Raw genomic sequence first — 13,003 nt, 5'->3', positions numbered from 1 at the left:
TAATTTCTTATTTAATTTTCATTTAATTTTTTAATAATAATAATAAAACTGAATGCAATTATGTGGAAGTGCCAAATTGTAATATTTTATTCCAAATAGAACATAGAGAACAGGTCAAAAGTTGAAACTGAGAAAATGTATCAATTTAAGGGAAAACTATGTTGATTTTAAATTCCATGGTGTCAACAAATCTCAAAAAAGTTGTGACAAGGCCATTTTGACCACTGTGAGGCATCCCCTCTTCTTCTTATGACAGTCTGCAAACGTCTGGGGATCGAGGAGACAAGTTTCTCAAGTTTAGAAATAGGAATGCTGCTGTCCTATTCTTGTCTAACACGCGTCTCTCGAACTGTTCAACTGTGACTGTCTTGGGCTTTCTTTGTTGCACCTTCCCCTTTATGATGCGCCAAATGTGCTCTGGAAGTGAAATAAGTGGACTGCAGGCTGGCCATTTCAATCCTTTTGTTGTTCTCCAATCTGAATATACCTTTCCAGATGTGGAAGCTGCCCATGCCACACGCACTCATGCAACCCTATACCATCACAGATGCAGGCTTATAAACTGAGTGCTGATAACAACTTGGGTTGTCCTTGTCCTCTTTAGTCAGTATGATATCGCGCCCCCGTTTTCCACAGAGAACTTGGAATCGTGATTGGTCTGACCACAAAACAGGTTTCCACTTTGCCACATTCCATTTTATATAACACCTGGCCCAGAGAAACGCCTGCGCTTCTTGGTCTGCTTTAGAAATGTCTTCTTCTTTGTATTGTCGAGTTTCATCTGGCAACGGCGGCTGGCACGGTGGATTGTGTTCACCCGCAATGTTTTCTGGAAGTATTGCTGAGCCCTTTCTGTGATTTCCCTTACTGTAAGCGTTCCTGTTTGCGGTGCAGTGCCGTTTAAGGGCCCGAAGATCACGGTTATCCAGTATGATTTGTCGGCCTTGACCCTTACACACAGAGATTGTTACAGATTCTCTGAATCTTTGGATGATGTTATGCACTGTAGATGATGATTACTTCAACCTTTTTGCAATTTTTCGCTGGTAAACACCTTTTTGATATTTCTCCACTATCTTTCTGCGCAACATTGAAGGAATTGGTGATTCTCTACCCATCTTCGCTTCTGAGAAACATTGCAACTCCGAGAAGCTCTTTTTATACTCCAATCAAGTTGCCAATGGACCTCATTAGTGGTAACTGGTCTTCCAGCTGTTTTTTTTATAAGTGCAATTGACTTTTACAGCCTCTTATTGCTACCTGTCCCAACTTTTTTGAGATTTGTTGGCAACATGAAATTTACAATGAACATATTTTTCCCTTAAAATTATAAATTTTCTCAGTTTAAACTTTTGACCTGTCATCTATGTTCTATTCTGAACAAAATATTGAAATTTGGCACTTCCACATAATTGCATTCAGATTTTTTTCACAATTTGTATAGTGTCCCAACTTTTTGGGAATTGAGTTTGTATGTGCGACGGCCATCTTACGTTGCCATTCACTAAACGAGCCCAACTCGTTGATTTCTCCATGGCGTTTCCCATTGACCATAGAAAGTTTAAAGCGGTAATGACATCTATTTGCATCATAACGTCAAGCCAGAAACGTATAAATATGTTTTTTAATACTTTGTCCTTCACTCCCAAAAACCTATTTATACTTTTTTTTTTTTTATGTTTCTTATGCAAGAGGATACATATGGCTTTGATGCAGCTTCTGACCTGAAGGGGTCGCTTAAAGCAATGGTAGTTATTACAAAAAACGGCCAGCAGGTGGCTGCAGAGTATAAGGGATCAGCCAGGGCCATGTTGCGACAAGCTGTGTCAAGTGTATTCAACAGGTTTGCGAATAATGATGAAATTTATATTCTAATGCAAATTCCTGCAAAACGGAAACAGATACAAATATACTTTTTTTATTGATGAAAGAAGAAACTCTGATCTTTCTTTTGGTAGGTTCCATGTTTTTATAGCAATATAACGCAATATTATGTGGGCCTTGCAAAATCAATTAAAATCCAGTAAAACAACCGGGAACGAACGCTTCAGTGAAAATGGCTGGGAGTGAATGAGTTAAACGGGTTATCCTGAATGTTTCCAAAAACTGAATTTGAACCTCAACCCGAATGTTGACTGCATGCAAACATAGTCACAGATTGATGTGTAGCGAATGGTGTTCTGCTACTCATTTTCATCAGTTGCCGACCATCTGCAACTAGTTTTGCTGCGATTCAAAATATGTGAAATAAACGGGGTTGCAACAGCACTAACCATACAGGCCAATGAAAATGCAAGGATAAATCACATCATCGTTCAAAATACGAAATGTTTTTGCCCGTTGCCATCAAGCTACACCAAAAGCAAAGAGCTTTGCACTTTCACTTGACAGAAATTCAAGCAGGGAACAGTTGATTCTGCCCCCACCTGATTATATTAAAGGCATGCCTTTTAAACAACAGCGCACGTTTGCTTTTTAAGAAACAATGATGATTCCAATCCGATTGGGCCACTTTACATGGCTAGTTAGTTAGACCCCAGGAACTCCTGCTGTTAATCTCTGGTGGCTTGAAGCAGATGACCAATTAAAAATCCTTTGGCAAATACCCAATCAGCGCTGTGAGGGCCTTCCTCTCCACAGTACGCCACTGTTTTTTCACAGTCCTCTCCCTTTTTCCATTGTGCCCATCGTGCTGAGCCACGGGAGTCTTTTCACTGCACGGACACGCGGCGACACTCCTGCAGCACAAAAGCACATACACACACACAAGCGCAGCGCACCTTATTACTCTTTATTAATCTGCAGGGCGTTAATTGAAACCCCCCTGAGTCTGAGCCATACCTGTATTCCCGCTCTCATTATCATCCAAGGTGCCTTTGGGAGCACCGGGGAGGGGGGATGGTGACAGAAAGGACTTCAGAATCTCCTGTGACAGGCCACTTGTACATCTACAGATCACAGTGAATTCAACTTAGCACTTGCTTTCTGTCTCTCTGGTAATCAACTGGGAAGAAGAGGGATGCCGAGAGCAAAACAGGAATCTACGAATCCTTAAATGAACAATACATGCTGTGACTTTTCTTAATATTCAAGTGATCAGCTGCATGTCAATTTCTTTACATCTGCCATCACATGGAAACGCCCCCAACAAATGATTGTTTTATGCTCGGTATGAAGGTAGTGACATATAAATACTGCAGGTGCAGTTTGTGAGACGCTTTTTGTTGGGAGAACACACAGGACTCCTGGATCTGGATCGCATTGCCCGGAGCTGCTACAGGTGGACAGGCAGGACACAGATGCTTTGAGTCACAGACGTTCTCAATTTATACACACACACACACACACACACAAAATAAAAAGCTCTGACGCCTTTGGTTCTCTCATCTGGACCAAGACATAAAATCATATTTTTTGCATTTGGTCCTGGTTGACTTTCCATTCAAACTGGTATCTTTAAAGGGATACTCAACACTAAATCAACTTTTCTTCTGATAAACGGGTATCTACTAATGCTTTCTACATGTCCTGGTCATTATTTTTGACGTTTTAGTGCACGTTTGTGGAAAGCTTGAATTTGGGGGCAGAAACGGTCTGTGTGGCGCCATCTTCAGGTTAAACACTGGGATAAACACAATTTGGTTATTTGCCCTCTCATTGGACGAGAAGTGATTTATTACGTCACGCTTTGCCACCCAGCGGCTCAGTCTCGTACAGGCCTCCTTAGTGGAGCAAGAGTCTGGCTGGGGGGGTGAGTTACCCTTTAACATCAGCCGGAAGTCCTTTTCACACTGCACACAGAACTGAATCCATTAACTATTAATGTGCTGCCACGGTGCAATGCCGGAATGCTTTGTCTTCTCCAAATCAGCTTGTAAAACTAGGATCATAATGACCTTTATTGTAGAACAATAATTGATCTAATACTCAAATACTTTAGGGATAATGATTAAACTAAATACTTGCTAGAAATATCTAAGGGTAATGTATCAAAATAATATTCCAAAGTCATAATGTGTAGCGTAATGTGACACAAATAATATTTTAAACTGTATGACAAAAATGATATTTCGAATTTCAAATAGCGGCGCACAAGGTGGGTGTCTTCCATTGTGGCACTGCACTTTGAACTGAAAAATGTTCAATTCTGGAACGTCAGTGATGTCAGACATCCAATAGGGGAGAGGTTGGCGGAGTAATTTCAAAATGCAAAATATTTGGACAGAGTTGTACAGTTAACGGCATAGAAAAAAAGTAAGTAATACTAAAGATGACATTGTGACGTGGTTAAGAGAGCACAGCAACAGAGAGAGATCACCGCTTGTTCCAGGGCGCCATCATCCCTGCCCAGTGGGGAACACCAAGAAAACTAAGTGCAGTGTGAAAAGGCCTTTGTCCTGTATATTGTGACAAATACCAAATTACCAAACAAAAATTCTCTACAGCTAAAATTGAGGATATATTTTTAAATTTGCTACACACACAGTTGCCAGGACTTAACAATTATATATACGAGGTTTGTCATCAAATGTACAGGTCTGGTGTGCCAAAATAAAAAGTTTGTACTCAAAGAGGGATTCTTCCGAAATCCAACAGGTCCCCTTGGTGACCCCTCTTATTTGCTGGCCAGGCCCGTTGTTTAGTTTCCCTCTCAAAATAAATCCTTGCGCATACATCTAAAACCACTGATGTGTACAGACTGTGCAGCGCAGGTGTTGAGGCAAGCCTCCTCGGTCCAGACGAACCAGGCCGGGCCTGGTTCAGTTGACTTTTCTGGTGACAGAAGTTATACACTACGATGAAAGAGCGTGCGCACATGTGGGCGCATGAGCGTCAATATGTGCCAGGAGGGAAGGGGATCCGATTAGTACTACTCTGAAAGTAATTACCTTAATTAAAGCAGTAATGTGTGGAGGCAGAAGGGAGGCAAGAGTGGGGAAAGGAGAAGGGGGAGGTTGGACAGGAGAGAACCTGCCATCTTTTATGGAGCAGTTTAGGGACTCGTGTGATTTAAGGGGCACACTCAACAGTGTGTGGGGGTGGGCACAGCAGCAGTTGAGGGAAGGGGGCTGTGGGGGAATAAAAGTGGTTTGTTATGGCAGGATAACGGGATAGGGGATAGTTAGCGATGGAGAGATTGAAGGATTGTGGAAAGGAAATCTGTTTAGACATTTCTTTTATCACTTTGTCATAGCCGGAACATTTCTCTGTACTCAAAACACACGCCAATAATTGTTCCTCTTGGAGTCAACATAATCTCCCAAGAATTTAGTAATAAATCATTAAAAGAAATCTGAATTTTTTTTACCCTATATATTACTTTGTATAGCGCTGTGAAAAGGGTAATCAATATTTTAAGATAAAATGAATTACTTTAAAAGGGATATTGTTGAAGTAGCTTGCATGTCACTTTTCACTGTATTTAGGTATTTTTCCAAGTTCAGATTCCAGATGAGAGGAGCAGGTTACTCACCACAAGCTTCATTTCTTGCTACACCATTGAGTGTTTCACGTTACTGACTTACATGTTGCTGGCACTCTATGCCCATTCACAATTGCCTTGAACTTGATTTTTAAGTCTATCTAGGAAGGGGCCGTCATTTTTCATCGGTGAAACTGGGGGGCCATATAGGAACATACACTTCCTAACCTGATGTATGACAAAAAAAATATTTTGAATATGAACAAAATACGGACTTAATGTATTCAATTTTTGATTATAATTTTTTTTTTAATGCAGTTTTAAAAGGCCCACTATTCTAAACCAACAACAAATCACATAATCACATACTCTAAAGTTGACTTGACTATTATTGAGGTACTATGTTTGTCTTGCATATCATTCTAAAACCACAAAAAATAAGGCCTACTCACGTCGTGTTATAGGGCCAATATACAACCCAGTGTAAGAGTAGCTAAGAGATGTATGCCATCTAGTAGTGAATAGTGATATTACAACTTAAAACTACAGTTGATCCGTGCATACTGGCAGTCTGGCACCCGTGGGTTAGCATATTCACAGATTTTCCTTCCTTCCTTCCCACGTTTTGGATTTTTTTTACACCCCTTTTTTTTCTTCAGGAAAAATTTATATAGAATGTTTATCAGCATTTGTCAACAAATGTTGTGTGGTTGTAAAAAAATAAAAATAAATGACACCCACATTATATTTATTATTTAGGCCTGTAACAGTCTCTCATGTGTCCTACACAGGTGTGTGTGAGTTTGAATTGCCATTGCAATAGCATTTTCTTCTAATGAAAATAATAACATCCCTGACAAAATATTCATAAAGGTAATGATGAATGCCATATTTCTCAGAGAGATACATCAGGCGACGTCTTGGTTAAAGGAAAACAGAGAGCGACGTTTCCCACACCCTCAAATTATCTGCCGCTTTCACAACTCCCCGATAGCATAGATGAGAGCTGAGGAAAATGGACGCACAATTATGCTCACTTGTCGTATATTAATACTGCTTCTTGACATCTTCCATGGACCCTGGGCTGTCATCTCTTTGTCTGCTTTAATTGAAAATTAATGGTTAGTGTGTTGCCAAGGCAACCGCGGCAGCAATAATGGTAAGTGAGTAACGTTCAAGCAGACACCAGTGGCATTGTTTGTCCTGTCTGACCTTGGAAGTCAAAGTAGAGGACAGGCAGACGGGGACAAAAAAGACATTAAAAAAAGAATGGAGTGTTAAGGGTTGAATGTTGTGCACTGGAGCGGGGAGGAAAAATAAAATAACGTTATTGTGGCCATGCTTTTTGCCAGGTAGGGAGGGGGAAAAAATCCTGTACAAGGGGTGACTGAAGATATGATGTCAAAATGCCAAATGGAGAGAATTATGTTTGAGTGCAAAAGAAGAAAAGGACTGTGAGTTTTCTGTGGAGCATCAGCGGCACCTTTGTGTTGATGGGAGTCAGAGGGCACCTTATAGCGCCATAATCATCTGGACACAAGTGGTTGTGTATTCGTGTGTATGTGTGTGGACATGTTGGTCCTTATGTTTACATATCAGCCAAATGGACAACGACATAAAGGCCAACTATCTTCACATTAACACCAGTGCATAGATGTCAAGTGTGGGGGCGACAATATACTGTAGAAAGGGATAAAGGGTTATTGCTAATGAGATGAAAATGCTTTTAGGTGACAGCGAAAACTTTAAAACAAGGTTTAAAAAATATATAGTTTATCAGGCTCCGTTCTGAGCCTCGGCTGTAAATTCCTGTTTTCAAAGTAACTCATTTTAATGCTACAACATGCCAGCTCTGTCCTCCCGCAAATTCTATCCTCGGGCAGAACCCACAACACAATTAGTAACCTGCATTACTACAAAAATCGTATCTGTCTGAAATGATTTATAGCTGATCAAAGAAAAACGGACCAATCATACATTTTAGACGACTCCGTGTTGCCAGCTGGGTTTGTGGTTTAGATGTGACAAAGGTGAGCAGAAATACAAAACTTGGAAATATTTGAAAACTCACATCTGCAGTTCACTTTAACTGGACAACGTCTCACCATTAAAATACGAACAAAAACATTTTCTCAATAGAAAAAAAAATGTTAGCAGCCACTTCAATGCTACAAATTAAAAATGATATTTTCTTGCGCTCTGGTTAATCATAGATCTCAACAGTGGCCCCTTGTAACACCTGCAGACTGAATGGTAAACTGATTACAAACTCTATTTAATATCACGCACCAGACTGCCGTGAACTGTTAGACCTCACGTCATGCATCACTCATGTTAACTTAATTGATTTTTAAATGTAAATAATAACAGCAGTTAACAAGATGTATGCTATTACTGGAATGATTCAAGCTCGAAAATATTTTGTACTTTAAACGAGAGTCATATCACAAACATAACTAGTCACAACTTGTCAGAATATGTGGAGCTAATAGCTGAATTCAGGTTTAACTATCACATTTATACAGTGAGAAAACAATTCACGCATGCGAGTTTACTTGCTATAACTGTTAACTATGGCATTATCCCCCCAAAAAATAATAGTAAAATAAATATCCCAGTACTACATTTAAGATGCAGGGAGAAAAACAGCATACAAGGGGAGATTATTTGAAACCAACAAACACGGGAGTGATTGAGGTTGTTCTTGCGCTTCAGCTGCTCCAGCGTTTCAAAATGGCGTTTTATTGAAACAGATGTCCTTTACTTTGGTTTAAAAAAAAAAAAGTACTTCCATAACATCAGTTGATCTGTTTTCAATTTTAAATGGCGGAGAACTGCCCTGCATAATATTGGGTGGTGTTTCCAATTAAATACTTTTCTAAATGAATTTTTAAAAAAATTATTAAATTATAATTTTAAGGACACTTATTGTGTAGTTTTACACCCCTGCAAGCCTGCTTGAATGCAATAATAGCACTTGGCAAAGCCAAATTTTCTGCCAAGGGCGAACACTCCTAATTTGGATTGGCACCAAATGATGCTTCCACCTCCTGCATATGCCTGGAACTATCTTAAGAAGACAACAACTGTATCAGCAGCACAATGTGAAAATATTTTTGTTCCTTATTAAGACCTCTATATTTTTGCAACATTATTATTATTATAATTATTATTCACAAGATTTTACAGCAATCACAAACAGTAGAATGCCCATTAAATACTTTCATCTATCACCACATTTTAGTAGATATCTAAATGTAAAAACATTTTTGGGAACAACTCGTGTATTGTAGCATATTGTGCAAATATATCCCAAAATATTACTGGTGTTAATCTACACATCGTCGCCAAACCTGATTAAATAAAACGGCCGAGTGTGTGCAGGAAAGCTGTGACTGCTTCTTGAGGGGATGACAAACGGAGACTTACTGAGAGTCTCAAACTATGAGTCAGAGTGTGTGTGACTGTGAGGCAAAAAAAGAAAGAAAAAAAAGTCACTTCATGTGGGTGATATGGAAGATTGAGGTAAGAAATTGGGGATGGAGAAAGATAGAGAGGCTGTGAGAGAGAATAAGGGCCAATGGATCACTTTTCCATATTGCATGTGTAGCTGAATCCATCATCTTGGGGAGCCATTATATGCGTCATTCACATCAAACTTTCCAAATTAAAGAGCCACCTCATCCCCTCTACTGTACTCTGCTCGCTAATCCACACCCCCCTCTTCTCTGTTACTGTTTAGCCTGCGTGCACCCTCACGTGCACGCCAACTTCCCCGTTCTTAGGAGTAAAGTTGCTGAGAGGGCTCATATATAATGTTTTTGTAGCTGCAGCGTCGCCTCGGGATGCAAAACACATCTCAGAGCTGCCAGATGAGGCCTTGGTGGTTATCTTATCTGATGCGAAAAAAAGGGGGTGGTGAATTTTATTTGCATGCTGCATTGATGTTCAAATAGCTGTTTGAATGCTTCCTCAGCAGCCCGGACAGACTGTGATTGTGTGGCTGGCGAGCAAACAAGTGTATCAGATGATATCAGCCGTGCCCTACTTAACTAGCCCGGGTGAGACGTGCAAACGCGGCACACTGTGTAAACTTCACTCCACTTCTACGTACGTCTGTCTCTAACTTCTCAGTAACAAATATGCGTGTGTGTGTGTGTGTATGTGAAAGCTCCGCAACTATGCATCTATTTAAGTCTCAAAATCCACCCATTTTTCTCCATTTCAGAGGGCAGCTATTTTGCTCCTTGCTATCGACTGAAAAAGGCATCACAGTTACTCAAGTCTCTGGTAAGTGGTAAGTCTTTCTGAGTTTGGTCATGTGACATTCACAAGTGGAGCCGTGATTGGCCGTTACCTGAGTCTTGAGCAACTGTGATGCCATTTTCAGTCGACAGCAAGTGACAAAATGGCCGCCCCCAGAGATGGATAAAAACGGCTGTATTTTGCTTCATAATTCATATTCCACAAATGCAATATTCATCACAATGCTGTAGGCGTTTATTTCTGCTTGTTTCATGTTCCACAAACACAATATTAATCAGAATGACATACTTAGACTAGTGCGGGCACATATTAACATATTATTGGAAAGACAATTTTTGGGTTGAATTTCCCTTTAAGCGGCAAAATCCATCGTTTTCTTTAATCCATTTTGCGGCCATTTTGCTACTTGCAGACTAAAAATGACATCATAGTTACTCAGGACTGAGGTAATAACCAAACATGGCTCACCTGTTTTCTGAGTTTAGTCGTGTGACATTCACAGCTGAACCGTGATTGGCTGTTACCTGAGCCCTGAGCAACTGTGATGTCATTTTCACTCGGCACCAAGTGGCAAAATGGCCGTCCCCTGAGATGGATAAAAATGGGTACATTTTGCTGCTTATTTTTCCTATTCGACAAATTGGATATTAATCAGAATGCTGTGTTTACACTAGTTGTAGAGTTAGAACATACCATTGTAATGAAATGTTTTGGGTTGACTCCCTCACATTACAACTATAAAATAAAGTCTGGCCTGGAAGTAGCTTGATGCAGTTTAAAAGTTGGCTAGGGGAGTAATCTCGCAAATCACATTGTGCTCTTTGGCCTCACACACACAGGGGGCTGTCTGGCTTTTTTTAGATGGACCTGAAAATGACAAAAGGAGAGGCGAGTACGGGAAAAGCGTTGTGAGAGGAGGAGAAGCAAGAAGAAAGATGAAAGGGAAAGTGAATGAAATCAAGACAGTTATTGGAGGAAGTTTGAATTTTAAAACAAGGAGGCGTCACTCAGAGCGAGTAGTGGGCTTTCATCCATCACTGTATTGTGTCCTTTCTACTTTCAACAGACTGGGAGAGATCTGTTTTCACATTTCACCAGCAATTTTAACCAAGAAAGGTGAGTCAGGACGCACATGCAAAAATCTTCTCGAATCTTCCCAGCGAAAACTTCTTTCTTTGACAGACTTGTGAGGTTTGATACCCGCGATTCGACACTTAATCCGAGTTAGAATTTAAATAGAAGCTAAACCTTTGTCTTTTCCTTACTTCCTATTCCTGCCTGGGTGATGTCGCCCAATCTCCCGCGCTCGCTCTCCCGCAGAAAAAGCCTGACCTCTGCGTTTTTTCTCTCTCCTTCCTTAAGATTGGTTTTAAATACTCAGCAGATTAAAGCACAGGCATGAAAGCTCACATTAGCCATATATTTAAAAATCCCCCCTGGTCGATAATCCATGTATTTGTCAGAATCAAACACATGGGAATAGAAAAGGAAGCAATGACATGATGGCTTGCCAGACATATGGTGAAGGGGAATTAGAAAGAGAGAGATACATTTAGCAGGGGGAAAAAAAAAAAGTCCTTCAGGGTGATTATTGAAATTCACTCAACAATGCCTTCCATGAACATTTTTGATGGAACAAAAAAAGTACCGTGATGACCTCTAATGCTTTTCACAATGTTTTTGTGAACACAAACACACATACCCACCTGGAGTAAAAAGGGAAAATGATGCATACAGTTTGAGTGTACGGTACTGCATAGGATGTGCATAATTCACATACACCAAGTGCATTCCAGGCAATCGATGTATCAAACATTTTCATGATGATTAAATGGGATGCTTTAACTCACTGTTGGGAGACAGGCTGAATGAACGTGGGAGTGTGTTGGCTTTAAATGCATGGCACATCAAATGGAAATTCTTCAACACAAGAAAAATTAGTTATGATTATAAATGGTTGCCTCTTTGTTAGTCAAAAGCAAAGAGATGAATAGTCCAGGAGACCGAAGTGGAACTTAATGGAAGTCATTGAGCCTTTCAGGCCACATATTATACACATTCCTCAAATGTCAATACATGGATAATAAATTCCACATTGCAACTTTTATGAACAAATATATATATATCGCTTTAGATGATCTTAAACTTCCAAGGCTGTGAAACCTACTGGACATGAATGTTTCTTTCTTTCTTTCTTTTGGTTCTAAAGAGAGCTGCAGTTTAACATGAGGTTACCAAACACGCATCTGCAATGAGAATGGCACTAAATAAAAGCTCCACAAAGAAAACTGTTTTATTTTCAATGTCAAAAATACTAAGAGGTGTATTTGTGTGTGTGTGAGTTGTTTTTCTTTTTTCCCCCCAGCTCACTCCTCAAGTACAGCAGGCCAAAGCGCAATGTGTTCCGCAACCAGAGTGGAAATACAGTGGTGACTTGAGATATGAGTTTAATTTGTTCGCTGACCACGCTCGTAACTCAATCAATTTCAGATCAAATCATCTTTCCCCATTGACATGACTGGAAATTACATTACAAAAACTTTTATTTTATTTTATTTTTAGTTTGGCAGTATGCCTCGACCAGGATTTCAAGAATTGTTCACTGCTCAAATCAATTAATCAAATTGGATCAATTTACCTTTTCATAGCCCAATACTGATTCATAAAACTTTTGCCATAACTTCATGTGTTTTTGTTTTTTTAATACCTTGCGGTTTAGAAGTACTTATATTCACGAAAGACTTGACTTATAGCACTGTTGAACAATTCAGAATATTTTTAATTATTTACAATTATATAAATATATATATATTATATAAATCAAATATGATATAAAAATAATAATGTAGATATAAATATCCATCCATCGCGGGGGGCATTGCAGCCTATCCCAGCTGGCTTCAGGCAGTAGGCGGGGTACACCCTGAACTGGTTGCCAACAACCATCCACAATCACAGCTATGGACGATTTGGAGTGTTCAATTAAACTGCCATGCATGTCTTTGGAATGTGGGAGGAAACCGGAGTACCCGGAGAAAACCAATGCAAGCACAGGGAGAACATGCAAACTCCATCCAGGAAGGCCGAAGCCCGGACTCGATCTCACGTCCTCTCCACTGAGCCGGACGTGCTAATCAGTCAGCCACCGTGCCGCCATATAAATATATATAAATAAATATTGGTACTGTGTGAAATCCTTACCTAAATCGAAAATCAATAAAAGTCAATCATGAATGGAATTGAATCAGACACCTGTGAATCATATCAAACCGATTTTGGAAATCTGAATTGATATCCAGCCTTACTGCCAAACTG

Source organism: Leptonotus elevatus, chromosome 10, assembly GCF_054856555.1.
Source record: "Leptonotus elevatus isolate MCC_2025b chromosome 10, RoL_Lele_1.0, whole genome shotgun sequence".
Lineage (NCBI taxonomy): Eukaryota > Metazoa > Chordata > Actinopteri > Syngnathiformes > Syngnathidae > Leptonotus > Leptonotus elevatus.
Note: the sequence above shows the minus strand (reverse complement) of the source record.